The sequence below is a fragment of the Monodon monoceros genome, unplaced genomic scaffold, assembly GCF_005190385.1.
Source record: "Monodon monoceros isolate NGI ecotype Baffin Bay Population unplaced genomic scaffold, NGI_Narwhal_1 Super_Scaffold_5, whole genome shotgun sequence".
NCBI classification, from domain to species: domain Eukaryota; kingdom Metazoa; phylum Chordata; class Mammalia; order Artiodactyla; family Monodontidae; genus Monodon; species Monodon monoceros.
In genome coordinates this window covers 2579481-2600303 of record NW_021703782.1, presented here as the reverse complement: position 1 = coordinate 2600303, position 20823 = coordinate 2579481, and the positions used below count along the sequence as shown (strand labels likewise).

At 44.5% G+C, this 20823-nt stretch overlaps 1 non-coding gene across 1 annotated transcript; it reads left to right on the top strand.

Moving 5' to 3' along the window:
• The first annotated feature begins 20314 nt into the window (after positions 1 to 20314).
• On the top strand, positions 20315 to 20421 carry LOC114884915. Its single transcript, XR_003790974.1, has one exon. It is a non-coding gene; the product is annotated as a U6 spliceosomal RNA (small nuclear RNA).
• The last annotated feature ends 402 nt before the right edge of the window (positions 20422 to 20823 follow it).

Here is a 20823-nt window from a genome sequence, read left to right as displayed (position 1 = left end):
GAGAAAATGCATTTCTGGCACCTCTAACAAAACACGTAATGAAGAAGCAGACCTTCATAAGCAGATGGTCCCTTGGTCTGCTCTTCACATTGTTATCCCATTGAAACAAAACCCCGGAAAGTCCAATCAGCCTTGGGTTTTGCCCCACATGGAACAAACTTAAAGGGCGAAAACAGTAATCTTTTGCTTCTGGGTGTTTTTCTCTTCACAGTGATTCTGAGTCACTGTCACCTGGTGTGAAATTCGGTGAAATTGGGTAATCACACTAGAAGATGTATAAAACCACCGCCACCCTGCCCCCAAAAGATGTATGTGCCAGAAGTGACAGGAAACACGAAGCTGACAGATGCCCAGGAGAACTGTGTACAGCTCTGCTACTCATGCTGTTGGGGGTTAGGGGAGGAAAGGACTTGGGTTTTCTGTAAAGGATTAATTTGGAAACATCAGCCTTTTGTCATCGTAACTGACACCTTCTATTATATGCATCGACATTGGTTTACTTTGAACCACATCAGGCCCCTTGACTTGTTTATTGTTCAGATGCAGAATTCTAGCCCAATTTTATAATGAATAACTTTCCAGTTATTTCCACATCTTCATGACTGCTTGATTATAAGGGGTTTCTGTTTTAGCTTTTGTTAAGGTTGCAAGCCTGTTTCCAAGGTAGCTAGTTGAATCTCATCACCATGTCCAAATCGCTTCCACAGATGCACTTGTTATAACTTTGGGCTGGTTTTACGTGCAGCTCAACTCACAGCAGCGCTTCTCGAAGACTATCCTCGAACACCTGCATCACGTCACCCAGGATGCACGTTACACGTGCGGACTTCTGGCCGCTGCCCCAAATGTATGACATCAGTGTTTCTGAGAGTGGAGTCAGGGAAGCTGCTTGTTCGGGAAGCTCCCGAGGTAACCCTGTGCACAGGGAGATTTGAGACCCATGGATTCGCAGGCTGGAATCAATCTGTACCCCTTCCCATTTCACCACTCGATTCATTCGATAGTCAGCTTATGGTTGCCTTGGATTTTCAATTATTTGCTCAACAAATGTTCATTGCACAAGTGTTATGAACAAGGCACTTGACTGGGCATCGGAGAAACACAAGAACACAAGCCAGAAATGTTCCCTGGAAGCACAGGGGCCAATTCCATCAGAGAAGACAATCAACAAATAATTTCATAAGTAATTGCTCAACTACAATTTTGACAGGTGCTACTAAGGGGAAATGGAAGATGTTTATACCAAGAGGGAGTTCAGGGAGGGTGCCTCTGGGAATGGATGCTCAGACAGGGATCTGGGTGGGGAAGAAGGGTCCAGAGAGAGCATTCCAGGCAGAGGGAGCTTGAGCCGAGGCTCTAAGGAAGGAAAACCATGGCGAAGCAGTAGGAGGGCACCTGCCAGAGTGTGCAAGGGCCAGACCATGCCGGCCTTTTCAGTCCTGTTGAGGATTCTGGATTTTATCCTGAGAACAGAAAGGATCCGCTCAAGAATTTTAAATACACTTGCTTGTCAGTGAGCTCTGCAGAGGTGTAGATGAAGGGGTGAAAGCAAGGGCAGCCAGAACACAGTGAAAGCTTGGGGAGAGCCCTGCCCAGTGACAGTGGGGCAGAGGTAGGAACTGTGCATTAGAAATATGGGGCTGACCAAAAAAGTTCGTTCGGGATTTTCCGTAAGATGTTACGGAAAAACCGGAATGAACTTTTTGGCCAACCCAGTAAAACTTACAAGAGAAGATGTTAAATTGCATCTGATCAAGGCAGTGCCCTGGAACATTTAAGGATGTTAAAATCTTGACAATCTACTTCTACTGATTTAAAAAATAGCCCTCACAACATATAATTTCCTTTTATCCTCAGTGACAGTCATTCATGAGAACAAAAATAAAAACGTCAGTGGACACCCAAATTGTTCACTCCATCCCATGCCACCGGACTTTATGTGGTTTGTGGCTGCAGACCCGTGGCTCTCAGAGAAGTTGGGTTTGGTTGGTGCCCTCTCTCTGGCGGGAAGCACCACCCCTGTAAACATGCAGGCTGCGATCATGGTGGCTTTGAGGAACATGGCACTCAGATCCTGGAGCCTGCTATTCTACAAAGTAAACACAGGTTTAAGTCAAAAGGCAATGTGTATAGTATGTCATCTGCAAACAGTGACAGCTTTACTTCTTTTCTGATTTGGATTCCTTTTATTTCCTTTTCTTCTCTGATTGCTGTGGCTAAAACTTCCAAAACTATGTTGAATAAGAGTGGTGAGAGTGGGCAACCTTGTCTTGTTCCTGATCTTAGTGGAAATGCTTTCAGTTTTTCACCATTGAGGACAATGTTGGCTGTGGGTTTGTCATATATGGCCTTTATTATGTTGAGGAAAGTTCCCTCTATGCCTACTTTCTGCAGGGTTTTTATCATAAATGGGTGTTGAATTTTGTCGAAAGCTTTCTCTGCATCTATTGAGAAGATCATATGGTTTTTCTCCTTCAATTTTTTAATATGGTGTATCACGTTGATTTGTGTATATTGAAGAATCCTTGCATTCCTGGAGTAAACCTCACTTGATCATAGTGTATGATCCTTTTAATGTGCTGTTGGGTTCTGTTTGCTAGTATTTTGTTGAGGATTTTTGCATCTATGTTCATCAGTGATATTGGCCTGTAGTTTTCTTTCTTTGTGACATCCTTGTCTGGTTTTGGTATCAGGGTGATGGTGGCCTCGTAGAATGAGTTTGGGAGTGTTCCTCCCTCTGCTATATTTTGGAAGACTTTGAGAAGGATAGGTGTTAGCTCTTCTCTAAATGTTTGATAGAATTCGCCTGTGATGCCATCTGGTCCTGGGCTTTTGTTTGTTGGAAGATTTTTAATCACAGTTTCAATTTCAGTGCTTGTGATTGGTCTGTTTATATTTTCTATTTCTTCCTGATTCAGTCTTGGAAGGTTGTGCTTTTGTAAGAATTTGTCCATTTCTTCCAGGTTGTCCATTTTATTGGCATATAGTTGCTTGTAGTAATCTCTCATGATCCTTTGTATTTCTGCAGTGTCAGTTGTTACTTCTCCTTTTTCATTTCTAATTCTATTGATTTGAGTCTTCTCCCTTTTTTTCTTGATGAGTCTGGCTAATGGTTTATCAATTTTGTTTATCTTCTCAGAGAACCAGCTTTTAGTTTTATTGATCTTTGCTGTTGTTTCCTTCATTTCTTTTTCATTTATTTCTGATCTGATCTTTATGATTTCTTTCCTTCTGCTAACTTTGGGGGTTTTTTGTTCTTCTTTCTCTAATTGCTTTAGGTGCAAGTTTAGGTTATTTATTTGAGATGTTTCCTGTTTCTTAAGGTAGGATTGTATTGCTATAAACTTCCCTGTTAGAACTGCTTTTGCTGCATCCCATAGGTTTTCGGTCATCGTGTCTCCATTGTCATGCCACCAGAAAACTACTAGAGCTAATCAATGAATTTGGTAAAGTAGCAGGATACAAAATTAATGCACAGAAATCTCTGGCATTCCTATACACTAATGATGAAAAATCTGAAAGTGAAATTAAGAAAACACTCCCATTTACCATTGCAACAAAAAGAATAAAATATCTAGGAATAAACCTACCTAAGGAGACAAAAGACCTGTATGCAGAAAATTATAGGACACTGATGAAAGAAATTAAAGATGATACAAATAGATGGAGAGATATACCATGTTCTTGGATTGGAAGAATCAACATTGTGAAAATGACTCTACTACACAAAGCAATCTACAGATTCAATGCAATCCCTATCAAACTACCACTGGTATTTTTCAGAGAACTAGAACAAAAAATTTCACAATTTGTATGGAAACAGAAAAGACCCCGAATAGCCAAAGCAATCTTGAGAACGAAAAACGGAGCTGGAGGAATCAGGCTCCCTGACTTAAGACTCTACTACAAAGCTACAGTAATCAAGACAGTATGGTGCTGGCACAAAAACAGAAATATAGATCAATGGAACAGGATAGAAAGCCCAGAGATAAACCCATGCACATATGGTCACCTTATCTTTGATAAAGGAGGCAAGAATGTACAGAGGAGAAAGGACAGCCTCTTCAATAAGTGGTGCTGGGAAAACTGAACAGCTACATGTAAAAGTATGAGATTAGAACACTCCCTAACACCATACACAAAAATGAGCTCAAAATGGATTAAAGACCTAAATGTAAGGCCAGAAACTCTCAAACTCTTAGAGGAAAACATAGACAGAACACTCTATGACATAAATCACAGCAAGATCCTTTTTGGCCCACCTCCTAGAGAAATGGAAATAAAAACAAAAATAAACAAATGGGACCTAATGAAACTTCAAAGCTTTTGCACAGAAAAGGAAACCATAAACAAGACCAAAGGACAACCCTCAGAATGGGAGAAAATATTTGCAAATGAAGCAACTGACAAAGGATTAATCTCCAAAATTTACAAGCAGCTCATGCAGCTCAATAACAAAATAAACAGACAACCCAATCCATTAATGGGCAGAAGACCTAAATAGACATTTCTTCAAAAAAGGTATCCAGATTGCCAACAAACACATGAAAGAATGCTCAACATCATTAATCATTATAATAATGCAAATCAAAACTACAATGAGGTATCATCTCACACTGGTCAGAATGGCCATCATCAAAAAATCTAGAAACAATAAATGCTGGAGAGGGTGTGGAGAAAAGGGAACACTCTTGCACTGCTGATGGGAATGTGAATTGGTACAGCCACTATGGAGAACAGTATGGAGGTTCCTTAAAAAAACTACAAATAGAACTACCATACGACCCAGCAATCCCACTACTGGGCATATACCCCGGGAAAACCATAATTCAAAAAGAGTCATGTACCAAAATGTTCATTGCAGCTCTATTTACAATAGCCAGGAGATGGAAGCAACCTAAGCGTCCATCATCGGATGAATGGATAAAGAAGATGTGGCACATATATACAATGGAATATTACTCAGCCATAAAAAGAAACGAAATTGAGTTATTTGTAGTGAAGTGGATGGACCTAGAGTCTGTCAATACAGAGTGAAGTAAGAAAGAGAAAGATAAATACCGTATGCTAGCACATATATATGGAATCTAAGGGAAAAAAATGTCATGAAGAACCTAGGGGTAAGACGGGAATAAAGACACAGACCTACTAGAGAATGGACTTGAGGATATGGGGAGGGGGAAGGGTAAGCTGTGGCAAAGTGAGAGCGTGGCATGGGCATATATGCACTACCAAACGTAAAATAGATAGCTAGTGGGAAGCAGCCGCATAGCACAGGGAGATCAGCTCGGTGCTTTGTGACCACCTAGAGGGGTGGTATAGGGAGGGTGGGAGGGAGGGAGACGCAAGAGGGAAGAGATAGGGGAACATATGTATATGTATAACTGATTCACTTTGTTATAAAGCAGAAACTAACACACCATTGTAAAGCAATTATACTCCAGTAAAGATGTAAAAAAAAAAAAAAAGGCGATGTGTTATTTTAATGCCAACCGCTATTTTAGTCAAAGACACAGAGTGAAGTTAGGGTAACTGGAAAGAGGCTTCAAAGGAAAAAGAAGGAAATCATTTTGGAACTTCTAATCTGTAACAGGGTCAGCCCCTCTTCTGATCCTGAGCTGTAATAAACAGCAAAGCCCTTTACTTTCCGTCCTCCACGCACTGATAACGTGGGTTGAACCTTTGATTTGGAGTATATGCTGTAGCAGATATACTTTGAAAACATGGCCAGCTATTATAGAGATCCTCTCCTGAGAGAAAAATATTTATAACAACCAGACTTCACAAACAAACTTCATTTAAGTCACCACTAAGTCAAAATCTATGAGATCCAATCTGATCTGAGAGTTACATTTAATATGATTATAATCAAAAAGATTATTATGCAAATTTCTAACATGAACAAGATTGGAAGAAGAATTTGTAAAAAAAAAAATCTTTAAATATAAAAAAACCCAATATACTCTCATAGGTGTCATCTGTTTAATACATGAGGGCCAGCGCAATCTTTAATAAAGTTCCCAAACATTTGAGAATGTATAGCAAGTTTTTTCTGATAGCCATAGTTAGATAATTAATTCTGATTAATTAAATATATATTAAATAATATATAATTATATAGTGCTATATAATTATTTGTACATTAATTTTTACATGCAGACTTGCCATATGTACTACAAAGAATTTACCAGTTCTTGAAAAATTGGATAACTAAAAATATTATTTCCAGAAAACTGAACATAATTAACCTGCTTTTTCATATTTATTTATGTTTTAAATGTACCTACAGTAAAATGTCTCACGTCCAGTTCTCTGAGCTATAACTTACGCAGAGATTCTTCTAACCATCACAGGCAGGAAACAGCATGACTCCATCACCCCAAGGAATTCCTTCATGTTGACCCTTTGACGTCAGACCCTCTCTCCACCCCAAGCCCTGGGGACCACTGGTCTGGTCTCTACCTCTGCTGTCCTGGCTTTTTCAGAATGTCGTGTAAATGGGTTCACACAGTGTGTCATCTTTTGATTCCGGCTTCCGTCACTTAGCACACTTCCTGTGAGATGCATCCACGTTGCTGCCTGTCTTCTTCTGATGATTCTCTAAGTAGTGCTTTACAGCCCTCATACCACCGATACAACAATATTCATGTAGAAAGTGCAGCCATAAAAGAAGAAGGAAATAATGCCATTTACAGCAATGGTCCTAGAGATTATCATACTAAGTGAAGCAAGTCAAAGACAAATACCATATCACTTATATCACTTATATGTGGAATCTAAGAAAATGATACAAATGAACTGACTTATAAAACAGAAACAGACTCACAGACGTAGAAAACAAATTTATGGTCACCGAAGGGGAAAGGGGTAGGAATAAAATAGGAGTTTGGGATTAACATATACACACTACTCCATATAAAATAGATGAACAAGGTCCTACTGCATAGCACAGAGAACTATATTCAATTTATTTATTGATTGATTGGCGGCTCAGCTTGCGGGATCTTAGCTCCCCGGCCAGGGATCAAACCAGTGCCCCTGCAATGGAAGCGCAAACAGGACTGCCAGAGAAGTCCCTTCAATATTGTATAATAATCTATAATGGAAAAGAATCTGAAAAAGAATATATATATATATATATATGTATGTATAATGGAGTCACTTTGCTGTACACCTGAAGTGGATACAACATTATAAATCAGCTATACCTCAATTTTTTTAATTTTTAAAATAAAAATTAAAAAATAAAAGAAAGTGCAGGAGATTCGGTGCAGCCAGTTCAGCAGCACAGCTGAGTGGTCCCCGGTGTGAACACGATCTCTGGGGCAACCAGCAGGTTTGCAGTTTGTTTCTTTCTAACAAAAGTGCCTGGTAGCAAAACCACAGTCGTTATTTGACCTATGGCTCCTCTGCCGAGCCATGGTCAAGGCTTCCCCGTTGCCCATCGACTGAAACCAAACTCCTCCTCAAACAAAATTCTCTCAGAGCATTTTTTCGGTCTTATGTCCACCAGTTCCCTAAAATAACCTACTTTTCAGCCAGACTGGGCTGTTCATTCTTCCCTGATTCTTCTACAGTTCTCAGCCTTGGAACATCCTGCCTCTTCATGCTTCAAGGACCAATTTCAGTGCCGTCTTTTACACACCATCTTTCCTAATTCCTCCCTTTCTTCCCTCAAGGCTGCCCCAAAGTGGACTTAATCTCCAGTTCACGTGGCATGTTTGGAACCTCTCTTAGGGCACTGTTCACACCCGGTCCCACCCCCTCCTCCCCTCCCCCTCTGCTGCTCTCCTGCCCCCACTGGGTCATCTGCTCCATCAGGGAAAGCTGTGTCTTTCTCATCTCTGGGAAACAGCACCCAGCATGGCATCTTCGACTGTTATTAAGGTGACACTAAAGGGTCCTATTACAAAATAACTGCTTGGCCGTGGAAGACAGGAGAGAGAAAAGGGCAGACATCTGAAAATTGTCAGGAAAAGAAAAACTGAGAATTGTGACTCTAATGCCACTGGAAAAAATACTTTGCAGCATGTTCCTGGTAAAAGCATTATGACAGCAATTTCTGGATGAAAATTTTAAACTGGTAAAAAAGTGTAGGCCACTGGTGTTTTGTGTTTTTTTTTTTTTTGGTTTGTTTGGGTTTTTTTTGAGGTACGCGGGCCTCTCACTGTTGTGGCCTCTCCCGTTGCGGAGCACAGGCTCCGGACGCGCAGGCTCAGCGGCCATGGCTCACGGGCCCAGCCGCTCCGCGGCATGTGGGATCTTCCCGGACCGGGGCACGAACCCGTGTCCCCTGCATCGGCAGGCGGACTCTCAACCACTGTGCCACCAGGGAAGCCCAGGCCACTGGTGTTTTATCTTCTGTTAAATAGGAGGCTATATGTTTAAGACTCCTGGTCTCCTTAGGAGCCACACATGCCCGCCTCGTGAGACAAAAGAGTGTTCCTCACTGGAGGGACTCACAGAAGCTGGTTCTCCCAAGGATCGGAAAAGTGGGCTACACTTTCGCTTCTAAGACACCAAGTGAGCTGGTTGCCTATAACAGAGCGAGTCATGGCTCTCCCTCAGGTGGTTTATAAATACTAGATGGGCAGGAATCACATCTTAGGCTTTTTTTAACCTTGTATGGTGGCCACTGAAACGCTCCCGGTCCCAAGGTCCTCCTGGACGCCCATCACCCACACGTGCACACTCATACACGCCGCACACCCTGACTCCTAAAATGTTTGGGCATTTGAAGTGCAGTCCCAACCATTTCCACTTCCTGGAGTGACACCCAGCTCCTCGGGGCTGTGTCCTCCCTCCCTTCCGACAGGTGTAAGTGCTCAGCAGATACCAGCTGGCACCTGTGAGAATGGCAATAGTCATCTTACATAGTCGACGGCAGCCAGGGAGACGAGGGGACAGGGTCCTAGCTCCAGATCCATCACTACCCAGACCCACGGCCTTGTGGAAGTCACCAGCCTGCCCAGGGCTCTGGTTTCCTTGCCTGTAAACTGACAGATGGTGTCAGATGTGTTAGATCCACGCCTTATCCTGGCTCTCAGCTTGGGGCTCTCTCAGTGTCTGAGGGGTAGGTGCTTTCATGTTTGGGCTTGACCTTCATCCCCGTCTTGCTTCCTCTCTGGACAAAGCTGAGCCCAAACATGTGCTCAGCTGTCTTTTCCCCTCTCTGGCCTTTCCTGGAAATAGGAGTGCAGGAGGGCTCTAGTCTGACCGCCCCGCCGAGCCATCTTTAGAGTAAATGATAGATGGAAAGAAGAGTCTGTTTCTTTTTGTCCTGTTTTCAATGACTTCCAAGTTAGAAAAATTGATGATAGGATGAGAGCCTCATCCATATTGAAGACACATAGCTCTCAGGAGCTTCCAGTGTTCACAGACCCTCAGTATCTCAGCTGTTAATAGATAATAAAAATGGTCAGAGCTTGAATTTATATTCAACAGTCCCTCTGACATGTCTGGGGCTCTACATGGATCACCATTCCCCCTTGTACTCGAGTCTGTCCTTGGGGGTGAATGAGCCTGCTGGGAGGAGCCATTAACTCCCGAAGGTGCCTCTGGGGATCGCTGAGCCAGCTGCCGTGCTCCTGCCCCCTCCCCCCATCACCTGGGAGTACGGGAGAGCTTTCTAGAGAGTGGGGTGGCAGGGGGCACACTGGGATGTGACCAGTCAGTGGCCCATAGACGGCCAGGGGCTACCCTGCACGCCCCACAAGCTCTCAAGCCTCCACCCAAGGACTGGGTACCACTTTCCCATGTACCACTGAGTGGCTGAACTAAGCCAACACTTACTGTCCCTGGACTCAGAATCCCTGATAAGTGTATAAGCTTAACCAGTTGCGTATATAATCATCCACACACGAGAGATCTACCCTCAGTGGTTACAGGACAAAGGCTGTGTCTTCAGACCTCTAGGATCCTTTAAAAGAGATGAAAGATAGGGTTCTGATGACATAGCAACCTTCAAAAAAGAAGTTTAAATGTTTTGGTGCCAAGTGCTTTCAACACACTATCTTGTCTAGTTCTCTTAACAGTGACCTCAGTACTTCGAGGAGTTGGTCCTGTCCACGTTTTCGACCGTCTCTAAAAGTAATAGGAATAATAAGAGCTAACATTTGTTGAGTAGCACCTCGATTACTAAGTGCTTTGATGCATTAGTTCGTTTCATCCTGACAACAGAACTCTGAGGTCGGGGATTCTATTATTGGCCCCATTTTACATATAGGAAAACTAAGCACAGAGAAGCCAAGTAGTTTGCTGAAGTCCACACAGCTGGCAAGGCATCCCAGCGCTCTGGTTCCAGGGCCTGTCCTCAACCACGAAGCTCTAGGATCGGTGAGAGGCAGGGAGAAGGGCTCCCAGACTTGGCAAATGCACACACAAGACACCCAGTTCAATGTGAATTTCAGACGAACAATGAATTATTTTAAGTGCAAGTATCTCCCTTGTAATACTTGGGATATACTTTTACGAAAAGAATTATTTGTTGTTTATCCAAAATTCAAATTGGATTGAACAGCCTCTATTTTTTTTTTTTTTTTTTTGACTGTGCCACATGGCATGTGGGATCTTAGTTCCCCCACCAGGGATCGAACCTGCATCCCCTGCATTGGAAGCACAGAGTCTTAACCAATGGGCCGCCAGGGAAGTCCTGAACAGCCTATGCTTAAACGGGCGACCCTGTAGGGAAGGGATACCTGAGGGTTGAGCCTCAGCCTGTCTAATTCCAGAGAACCTTTTCAAATATGCTGCCATATTTGAATACATGCTTCTAAGGGCAGAATCATGTCCCAGTCCTGATGCTGGACTCTGGTCAACCGCTGGAACGAAAAGGCAAGCGGGCTTGACCCTGCACTAACAACAGAAGACAGGCATCCCAAGGCACTGTGATTGTCAGTCCTTCTTAAAATTCATTCAAACTCTGTGCCTGGTTCATAAAAACTTGAGTAAAGATGTGAGGAGACGTTTTAAAAAAAGAAAGGATAAGAAATGGGTCATTTATTTTTATATTCAGGAATGCCATTTTCTCCTGGGTACTCTGATAAGAAAAGCCAGCAATGTTCTCCAAGTACTTAAAAGAGGCCAGCTAGGAGTAGGGATGAGAGCAGGGTCAGGAGAAAATGCAGGCAGACAGTAGACAGTAGCAAGAGGTCTTTCCTCCTCCCTCACCACCATTCCCACCCCGAGCCAGGAAGATGATCTTTCTATGTCTGCTCGCAGCACATGTCTGAGTGTTTACTCAGAACACATGCTCAGGCTCTAGACAACTACAGGAAAAGTGTAGGAATTTTTAAAAGTCATGTGCTTAGAGCATTTTCGATGACCTCTCTCGAACATGAAATGGTGTGTGTTCATCATGATTCAGATGAATTTGTCTGTGTTCCCACAAGGCTTGACATCACCCGGGTGAGTCAGCAGAAAACCAGCATCTTTACCACATTTACTCTTTGCTGACAATCACCCCAGAAATAGCTTCCCTTGAGACAGTATAAAAGCTTTCCTCTCTCCCTCTTAGGGTAAAACATTTTAGGGGAAGAAGAGAATCTTGGCCAAATCCTGGTGTTCTCAATAGGGAAACAATGGACATCCTTGGCCCGTTATAAGGAAGAAGCACATTACCCAGGGTCCAGTGATCTTAACCACACTCAGACTGGCCAGTTGAGTAGAATTCCATTCAAGGGCCTCCCCCTGGAGGGGGTTTCAAATCGTGGCTCCCTGACTCAATACAATACAAGACTACTCGGGCTTTCTCTCTGAGCCTCAGTTTTCCCATCCCCCAAACTGAAACATAACCGTGGCTTCCACACGTCGCTGTGCAGGACAGACGGGCTGGCCCATGTGAAGTTCCCAGCACAGAGCCTGGACCGCATGACACTCCCCATGTGTTATCCTCACGGGTCATTTGACTGCATCAAAGCCCCCATGTGCCCTCTCACTAGCTTCTCAGAAAAGCCTCCTTCTGCCGCTGGGTCAGGCCCTTTCAGCTCAACCATGTCCTCGGGGTGACCAGGAGGGCTGGCAGGCGGAGCTACTATAAATTAACTCGTGGTAGGTAAACACATCTGCGATTAGACTCAGTGTTCTTAATGAATTCTCAAGCCATAGGCTATACATTTCTTTTAAAAATCTGATGATTGGCACCGATATTTAGATATTTGAAATCTTACAGGCTAATTAGTGAAAGAAACAGTAACTTTTTTTAATGAAGTATAGTTGATTTACAATGTTGTGTTTCAGGTGTACAGCAAAGTGATTCAGTTATACATATATACACATTCTTTTTCATATTCTTTTCCATTATGGTTTACCCCAGGGTATTGAATAGAGTTCCCTGTGCTCTACAGTAGGACCTTGTTGTTTATCCATCCTATATGTACTAGTTTGCATCTGCTAACCCCAAACTCCCACTCCATCCCTCCCCCAACCCCCTCCCCCTTGGCAACCACAAGTCTGTTCTCTGTGTCTGTGAGTCTGTCTCGAAACAGTAACTTTTTAAAGAAAGCTTACTTCGTCCCTGAGGCTGTTTCAGAGAAAAAGGGTTTAGAAAAAAAAGATTCATTTCAAAAGGAATTTTCATCTCTTTGTCCGTTCGCTGAATACTTACACTTCCTCACACTAGTTAAATTAGACTTAAAATTAGATTTTCAGGGAAAAACAATTCTCTGCCTTTCATAACACTATTTAAAATGCAAATTACTTTGCAGAAAAAAAGAATTGGAATTTTTGTAGCTTAAAAAATACTTGGAATTCCGGAGTCAACATCATATAAATAGGTGTCCATCTGGCCAAACTTATGATTGCCAATTTCTTCTCTTTCAATTTTTTTCTTTATGTTTAACAGGAATTTAAACAGCTCCCTCTTGTGGCCTAAAAAGCCATTGTCAACTCAGAGTTTGGTCAGCTTCGTAGGTCATTTTATTCACTGCACGTTTTCTTAATAAATTATATATTTGCTACAGTGGTGAGCAAGCAGCCAGGGGCTGGGATGGATGTTGTTGCCTGTGGCTGCAGCGTGTGTGGATGGAATCAGCGTTCCAGTTCCAGGCTGGGACTCCGGCATCGCGTTCTCGCTGCTTCTAATTCAGGGGCTGTGTTTCTCGAGAATGCTTTGGCCAGAGCAGCTCACGAAGGGGATTGTTGCCTTCAGGCACCGACTGAGCTGTACGGTGCTCAGAATTCCTGATGCCCAATCTACCCATTTTCAGCTGCAAAGCTGCAGATCATAAAGGTTTAAAGGGAAGTCCCCTGAGTACATTTTCTGGTACACGCTGTGATGTCCCTGGAACTTTAATCAGTTGTTCATTCCAAAAATATTTGGGGTTGGGGGGGGGCGGGCTGCCTGCCGGGCACTGTGCCAGATGCTGAGATGCAGTAAGCAAACCAGACCCGGCCCGGTGATGCCGCAGCCTAGTGAGACGACGAATCGTTGTTTAACGTGGGGCGTGGCCGTCACTGTCCATGAAAACGACCTATTCAGTGTAGACGGGGCGTCAGGGAAGGCGGCGTCTCTGAGAAATGGCTGAGTAGGAATCTGCCAGATTAAGAAGGAAAAATAACAGGTGCCCACGTGGAGAAGCGGGTGGAGCTTGGCTCCTGAGAGACTGGGAGCGCGTGATGGGGGGGGCAGTATCAGGCCGAAGCCAGGTGCTTTGTGACCATGGGTGGACACATTCTCATCTGAGAATGATTCCCAGAGGGACTTGCAGGAGGCTGAGAGTGGCCAGCACTCCTGGGGGCGGGGGGGGAGATGGGGCATCATCCTGATGTACTGTGGCCTCTTTGAAAGGCCATGCTGGCTGCCTGAGCAGACAGGACAGGAAGGGAGCGGGGATGGAAGTGAGGACACTCGCCAAGGACCATGCAACATCCAGGCAGGATGGCCGGGGCCTGGGTGGTGTGTGCGGAGAGGGCAGGGGGCGCAGGTTTTAGGTCTACTTGGAGATCACATCGATAGGATTTGATGATGAAACCAAAGTAAGGGGCGGAGGGGAGGTTTAAAATGACCCGCACACAGCAAAGACAGGGAATCACCCACAACTATGCACCACAGAAATAGGGATGAACCTCACACCCAAGGTTGAATGAAAGAGCCTGAAGACAAGCGGACACAGAAGACACCTCCAGGCAGCTCCCACCTCCTCCTGTCTCTGAAGCTGCTGGGTGCCCTGCACCACCTATCTGGTGGCATCTTACAACCCTAAGGTCATCTGCCTTCCAAAATCACACCCAGGAGAACCCACATGGAAAATCAAAGCCCAGGGTTTGAACAGTAAGAGACGACAGACCCGTGAAGAGATTTCTGTGGAACTCCTTGGAGGTCCCAGGGGCTCTTCAGATCAGGACAAAAATGGAACATCCTTTCTGAGCATTATATTCAATGCCGCATAAGCTGGACGTTCTGACTACAGATTGAGGGAAGTGAAAACCAGAATTCATACATTCTTCTGTAAAGACGGACATGCTCGGTGTGAATATAAGATGAGGGACCCTCCGTGCCACGCAAACCGCGAGAAATATTACTTTAAATTTGCTGCTTGTTTTATGCCCTTTGTATCACACATCTTTTAGCTGCTGGTATTGAAATCAAAAAAGATTTTCTGGCCCCAAAGCAGAAAGCTTCTCCTAGTCAGGAAAACAAGTGCCAGCCTTTTGGATTGCCTGGAAGCTAGAATTAGTTTGAATAAGGAGCCTAAGTCTCTCAGCTGAGGAAGCGTCTTTGAATGTGGGAGGTCGTCTGAGGACAGGATCTGAGAATTTCCTCTACAAGTATCTGGCAAGAAGCTGGGAGAAAACCAACAGGAAACAAAGTCTGACCCAGGGAGCTGGTGTGCACTGTGGGGGCTAAATTTGGTGATTCCCGTTGTCGACGAAAAATCAAATAACAATCAAGCTAAGAAGAAAGAAAAGAGAATTTTATTCGAGCCAAACTGAGGATTATAACCTGGGAAACAGATTCTCAGAAGCTCTGAGAACTGCTCCATTGATCAGGAATTAAAGATGCAGTTTTATACATTTTTGAGACAAAGAAATTATGTATCATATTGACAGGTTAGCATTGTATCCATAGTTCAATCAACAAAGTTTTTTTTTCCTTTTTTTCAATTATGCATGTACAGACAAGCCTTTGGTCAATGCCGCCCCTGGTACCCTTGTATGAGATGAAAAAGAAACATAGTAATCATAGAATTACAATATTACAATGCTGGCCTCTGAAGAAAGGGGCCAACTTTTTCCCACAGGTTGATTTCATCCTCCTGCTTTGAGGAGGTCTGGTTAATGTATAATGTTAGATGCACATCGCACATTGGGAAAAGCCTGCCCAAAGGGGGCATGTCATTTGTCTTCTTTTTTCTTCTTTCTGTCTTAGTTTGATTGTCCTGCCACAGAATATCAATGGTTTCCCTCATCACCTTCGAAGGCAAATGAGAGGATAGTGTTTAAGCAAAATTGTTTTATTTGTCCTGACAGTTCCCACGCTGAGTCATGAACTTTATCACCTCAGTCCCATAAAGGCGAAAAACGATCTTTGTTACGGCAGGAGAGCAATGGTCCTCCATCTGCCTTAGATGCGGTATCACATTGACCATTTTCAGATTTTGATGCATTTGTTTCATTCTTCAATATTTATTCTCAGGGAAAAGAGAAAAGCAAGACTGTAAATCCTCAAAGAGAAGACCGGAAGACTTCACAAGTCGGAGAGAGAAAACCATACCATGACCCCATTTTACTACAGAGCATAAACCATCACAGGCTTGAAACTGCACTTGCTGACTTTACAGCGGGCAGCAGCAAAGTGGATTGGAGAAGCAGTGGACACTGGCGGCCACCCTAATCCCCCCGCCTGGGGCTGAAGCCACCTGCACTCCCCCCCATCCCCCCCCCAGGAGTGCTGGCCACTCTCAGCCTCCTGCAAGTCCCTCTGGGAATCATTCTCAGCCGAGAAAGGCCAGCTCACTCGCTTCCTGAGGTCAGCCTGCACCGAGACTGGTCAATGTGGGGTGTAAAAGTTCACACACGCGCACACACACCCCCCGCGAAATTCGAGAAAATGTAAAAGGCTTCCGTGTCAGTGCTCCTGACGGGGTCAGCCGACGCCTTCGGCAAGATTTCACTAGAGTCCACCTTCACCTTTGCTCGATCATGCTTCCCTTCCTTCTGCAGACAGGCGTAAACCCTGATGAAGGTTCTACCGGCTGAACACCGCCTGCAACGTCGCAGTGACCGACCCGGCGTGTTGATTCATTTCTTTGTTTTCCTAGATCTAGGGGTGAAGGTTGGGGGTTCTGGGGTCTGACTCCTAATCACCTTTCATCTTTTTTTTTCCCTGGGGAATTTGAAGGGCTGTCATGACAAGAGGTTCCATTTCGGAAAACATTCAGAATCCACTTCATGTGACTACGAACCAAGGCAGTCCGCAGTGTATCGATTAATCTCTGTAGCCACAAGCAATTGAGGCATAAGATACCGCCCACCCCCTGGAGCTCTCTCTTCCTCTCAGGACAAGAAATTTCTAGGTCTCCTCCTTCCCCCATGATTGGGCAACCCCTTTATTCTCCTTTATTAAAGAAGAGTATGTGGGACTTCCCTGGTGGCGCAGTGGTTAAGAATCCGCCTGCCGATGCAGGGGACACAGGTTTGAGCCCTGGTCCGGGATGATCCCATATGCCTCAGAGCAACTAAGCCCGTGCGCCACAACTACTGAGCCTGCGCACCTAGAGGCCAAGCTCCGCAACAAGAGAAGCCACCGCAACGAGAAGCCCGCGCACCGCAACGAAGAGTAGCCTCCGCTCGCCGCAACTAGAGAAAGCCCACACGAAGCAACGAAGAGCCAGCGCAGCCAAAAATAAATTTAAAAATTTATAAATAAATAAAACCCAAAAATGAAGAGTACACTACCCAAAGGCATGCAGACATCAGTGAAAACATCGGGATACAGAGCTGTTCACATTTCTCCTTCTTCAGCATTTTCACAATGGTAAGAATAAAAGATCTGTGGAAAGCATTTCCTTAATTAACAGCCGTACATTGAACACCTCCTATGCACTCCTGTGGTTTAGAGTTCGGGAAAGAAAAGAGACAGTCTGACCCTCAGGAGTTTAACATCTGGTGCAGAGAATCTCAACCCTATCAAATCCAGCACTCCTGAAAACAAATATTTTGTAATGCCACCATCACGATTCTGATACAAAATCCATAAGTAGTTTACCTACAAATTCAAAAAACCATTATAATGCCCTAATTGTAAAGTATAACATACATTTATAATATAAATTATAAACTATGTATTTTAGTTATAAACAAAAAGGAAGTTGTAATTTTCTTAATGTAGTTCAGTGTGTAGCTACTACAGAAATACTCAGTTGCTGAGCCTTAAAATAGCACCTGCCAATCATTGTGATAATCAGGACTTCCAGAAATTTTCTAAAATGCTACCAAGAGCTGTTCTGCCTTCCCTAAAAATCACTAATCATTTAAGAGAAGAAAAGGAAACTGTTTGCTACATATTTAAAAGGTGATATCTACTTCTAATATTTCAAGAATCATGCTTGAGCTTATGTATTTTTATTCTAATTAGAACAAGACTAGACAAGAACAGCATTTTCAAGTAACACCCTGTTAAGGGCTCAGTGTGTCCCCACAAAATCCGTATGTTGATGCCTTAACTGCTCTAGCTCAGGATGTGACTATATTTGGAGACGGTGCCTTTAAAGAGGTAATTAAGTTAAAGTGAGGTCATATTACAGCTAGTGTCCTTACAAGAAGAAGATTAGGGCACAGAAAACATGGCAGAAGGACAGCCATGTGCGGACACAGTGAGAAGGCAACCGTCTGCAAGCCAAGGAGAGAGGCTTCCAAAGAAGCTAAACTGCCTACAGCTTGGTCTTGGACTTCAGCCTCCAGAATTGGAGACAATACATTTCTGTCATTTAAGCCACTCAGTCTGGGGGATTTTGTTATGGCAGCCCTAGCAAACAAATCCACACCCCTAGGTGGGACTTGGGAGGGGACAGCAGCCCTGGGTGCCCTGCCCAGAACTGGTACAAGGAAGCAGGAAGAAGAGGAGGATGAAGAGGGAGCCCTTGAGCAGAAGCAACAGAGCAGGAGGGCTGAATAGCTTTTGTGTTGAAAGAACTGCATTGCCTGCTCGCTTAATTTAGCATTGTGTGCAACATTTGGGAAAAGAGAGGCACGATCCTCACAGAGAAGCCTGTTAACAATCATCTCTCTGTCAACGCAGTAAAAGAGAGCAGTTGTGAGCAAAAACCCAATTCTCAGTTGCATTCTCAAAACGTGGTGTGTGCAGAAATGCATAAGGGCAGTTGTGCAAGTGAGCGTCTCACATGTGCACGGGTAGCAAAAGTTTGCTCCAACAAAATGGGGACAAAATTACTCTTGTTGAATAAATTAATGAGGATCCATCTGTAAAGACCTGTTTTTCATTCCTGCGTCTGTTCTACCACATGTTCATCTCCATGCGCATGTCTGATGGTACTCAGACCCACTAGATTGCCACTGCATCCTGTGTCTGTTCACCATCCCTGCCGAGTCACAACAGAGCTGAGTTTACAAATGAAAAGAATTTTTTTCTTACAGTCAGCTTTCCTGTGAATCCTCACTCCTTGTTTCAGTATTACTGACACGGCAGCAATGTCTTGCCTGATATGTAAAAAGTCCACACCAGCCACCTTCCAAGGGAAGGTGTGGAGAAGTAAGGGGAACAAAGCGGATGGGACGCATCCCTCCTCGTGGGGGAAACGGCACACAAACAGGAAGAGCGTGGATGCCACGTGAACTGTACAGAGGAAATGTCTTCTCCCTGGCACTAATTTGTTTATATTTAGTAAGTCTTTACTATGTTGTGGACTTTGCTAAAATACTGCAGAAATACCAAAGAATTGTACAAGGACTCTTGTCCCCAAGAAATGATCATCTACCTGGAAAAACAGCACGAGCATAGAAAGCAGTCATCTAGAGGGCGGTTAGGGGCTGAAGTCTGAGACGCTGAGCGGGACCTGCCCTGCCTGGGGCACCCGAGGTCAGTCCTCAAGCCCGAGCCAGCTCCTTCTTTCAGTAAGAACACAGGACAGGAGCACACCCAGGTCCCTTCGTACCTACAGAGCATTGAGGTGACGCCTGTCAGAGAAAATTACATCATCAGCCAGCACAGAGCATCACTATTGCTCCGGTATTATCTCGGCCTCGTTAACGGTATTTGTGTCTGTGTATTTTATTAATTGTCTTTTATTAATGAGTAATATTGTGTGTGGGGGGGCAGTGGGGAGATTGAGGCAGCTTCCACGGGAAAGACCCCCCAAGCCGTGAGTAGAGGCAACGGGTGAATAGCTTCCCAGCCTGGTTTCCGGTTCCCATAGACACGACCAAAACTATGTTTAAAACGCAAATGTTTAGGAGAAAACGGCATGGTTTAGGAAGGAGGGGAAGCTAAGAAAGCAGGAAAAGAAGAGTCTCCAAGAGTCGATCGATATCATGAGATCTCTTCTACTGGGGTAACTGGAGCCTCCCAAGGTCTGCCAGCCTTTCATCTGGACGGACCATACAAGTTACAGATCAGGGCAAACTGCTCCCAGCCTGCTCTTGTAAGCCGTGTGGCTCCGCGTGCAGAGCAGCCCTCCGTTCACACTCCACGGCCCTCGCCGGCAGCATCGGGGCTGGGCCCTCGTGGAGTCTGCACTGTCTCCCAAGGAGGGAACCCTGGGGCCTTTACAGCCTGGGGTCTTCACTGCACCACAGTAAGTCGCATTGCTCCAGGTAACAGGCAGACAGATCTTTTCCCTCTCTGGGTCACACTTTTTCGGCTGAGGATAAACACAGGGCCGCCGTGCCCCAGTGTCGCGCAGTCCTCTCTCTGCCAGCTCGACAGGCGTCCAGCACGCAGGGCTGGAGAGACACAGCCACATTAACAGCTGACACTTACAGCACGTGATCCACGCCACACTCTGCTTGAAGTGGGCTACAGAGGTCAACTTAAAAGCCCCCTGAGAGGCATGCAACTGCCAACACCCCCAGTGGTAAAAGGAGATGGAGCGGCTTGTCCGAGATTGTCACCAGCCACTAGGCAGTAGAGCTGGGGGGCCTGACCCCAGGCAGGTCCTCTGGCCGCAGAATCTGCGCTCTGATCCATCAAGCTGCCCGCATCCTTCCATCCTTCCCTGAAGCTCTGCAGACACCACTCTCCTCCAGACAAATCCCCGATGAGAATACACTTCTTGGGAGTTGGCTCAAGCTGGGGCCCCTGCCCCACTAGCATCTTGCAAAGTTTATTTTCCCATCAAAGTTTAAAAGCAGGGCTCCTGCGCTCGCTTCAGCAACACTTATACTAAAATGGAGGTGATACAGAGAAGATTAGCATGGCCCTTGCGCAAAGATGGCGCACAAATTTATGAAGAGTGGCATATTTTTGTTCCGACGTTTTCTTAGGTCAGTCTCCCAAGGCAATAGAAATAAAAACAAAAAATAAACAAATGGGACCTCATCAAAGTTACAAGATTTTGCACAGCAAAGGAAATCATAAAAAAAAAAATGAAAAGGCAACCTACGGAATGGGAGAAAGTATTTGCAAAAGATGCGACCAACAAGGGCTTCATCTCCAAAATATACAAACAGTTCATACAACTCAACAGCAAAAAACCAAACAGCCCTACCCAAAAATGGGCAGAAGACCTTAATAGACATTTCTCCAAAGAAAACGTACAGATGGCCAGTAGGCACATGGAAAGATGCTCAGCAACACTAATTATTAGAGAAATTCAAATCAAAACTACAATGAGGTATCACCCCACACCAGTCAGAATGGTCATCATT